The following is a 1,973-nucleotide window of genomic DNA, read 5'->3' as shown; positions in this document are numbered from 1 at the left end:
GTCTTTCCATAAAAAATAATTGAAATAGCTATTGATGGTTGTGAGATCTTTGCATGAGATTCATTTGTCGTTAGCAAATTATTTGGGGTACAAGTAGATCATTTTTTATTTTATAAACACAATGAAACAACTAAAATATTCAAAGAATCAAAACTTTTGGAATTGGCATGTAAGGGTATTTTCATCTTTTCACACTAGTATTATGGTGATGGTTATGTTGGATAAAGAGCAATTTGATTTTTTAATAAATATAAAATATAATTTAAAAAAAAAAAAGTAATTGGTGCATGCAAGACATTCATCAGTGCATGGGAGGCGCTTGTCGTGCCTTGTGAAGGAAAAAAAAATGCTTTTTTATCGTGTCACTAAAATCCTCGTAGCTTCCTCTTTTTATTAGATTATTGCCCGGAGTTGTTGGTGAGGTGGTTTTTCGTTGGTAACACTTTCTTTTTTTTTTTTCTTTTTTCTCTTATCTCCTCCCCTCAAAATTCTTGTTAGCCATGCAAAATTTTTTAGTGGTCCTTTTATTTATTAAGATTTTAAATTTGGCTCTTTGGTAAAATTTTAATTTGTTTTAATTTCATCCTTCAATCCAAATTCATGATTTTTTATCAATTTAATCCTCATTATTTTGTTTTGATTTTGCTCCTTTTGTTATATTAATTTTTCTTTTAAATTTCACTCTTCAATAAAAAAAACTAGTTTCCCCTAATTTTTTTTATTTTTATTTCAATGTTAATCATTATTCTTTTAATTGTGATTTTTTGTTTTAGATCCTTTTGTATAATTGAATTTTTTTTTAATTTTATCCTTCAATATTTTATTAGTTGGGTATTGGAATTCATGGCTTTTCCAGGTGGAGTGCTTCCAGTCAAATAACGTGAGTCACAGGTTTGGAAAGTTAATGCTCATTAACATTGTTTTTTTTTATAACTAATTTTTCTTTTTGATACCAACATTTAATATATATAGGCTTTATAATTAGTTTTTTCTTGGGTTATAATTATTTGGTGACTTTGAGCTATAGATTTGATAAGTTATTTTGGAGTATTTTTTTTAAAGAAAATTTAATTTTTTTTGGTCTTTTATACATTGTTATTTTTTAAAAGAAAATTTAAGCTGTTTTTAGTCGTGTCTTTTAAAATCTGTTTTTATAGTAACGTACTTGAATAGTCAATTAATGAAGGTTCACTTGATTAGTACAGTGCTTGAAACGAAATCGAAAGCCTTTGAAAACCAATGGATTCAATTAACGAAAACTCTACCAGTGCTGTCTTCGGCATTGGTCCTTAAAAAAATCATCCCACGTATCGGTTTTAATTAAAAAAATAAATAAATTAAGGAGGTGGAATCTTCCCCCATTCCATTAATTATTGACAGTGATGGTTCGATCGTTGATCTCACGGACACTGGCAAGAAGAAGAAGAAGATTGGAAGTTGTAACCCATGGGATGTGCTGGTCTGTCCCTCTTATCAAAATCTAAGCCTCAAATTTCCACTGAGCTTCTTGACTCCTGTGGTTGGACCCCTCCTTGGTTGCCGTGATTTGCTCTCTTCTGGTACCTTTTTTTTTTTTTTATATCTCATCTAAATCTTGATTCATTTATTCCTTGTTCACACCAGCCGGTGATTATGCAAGTTTGATGCTTGATTTTGTAATTAAACGAAAGAAGTACCAGTTTCTTGCGTCTAGCTTTCACTTGAGTTGATTTTGCATTTGCATTAAGATCTGCCTTCATAGAATTTATGTTGGTGGGCGTGATGTAAAGATGCCTGGCTTGATTTTTTGACGGAAACAGATGGGCTTGCGTGAAATTGTGGGCTTGCTTGAAATTGTGAAGGCAACACTAAGAATAAAGAAAATAATATAAATAGTTTAAGTATAGAGTGATAAATATTTTAAGTATAAAAGATAAATAAGATAATTTTTAATTTTTAAAAGAGTGTTGCTTGAAATTGTGAAGGCAACACTA

This window comes from Populus euphratica, unplaced genomic scaffold (assembly GCF_000495115.2).
Source record: "Populus euphratica unplaced genomic scaffold, PopEup_1.0 scaffold463.1, whole genome shotgun sequence".
NCBI lineage: Eukaryota > Viridiplantae > Streptophyta > Magnoliopsida > Malpighiales > Salicaceae > Populus > Populus euphratica.
This window is presented reverse-complemented; position numbering follows the sequence as displayed.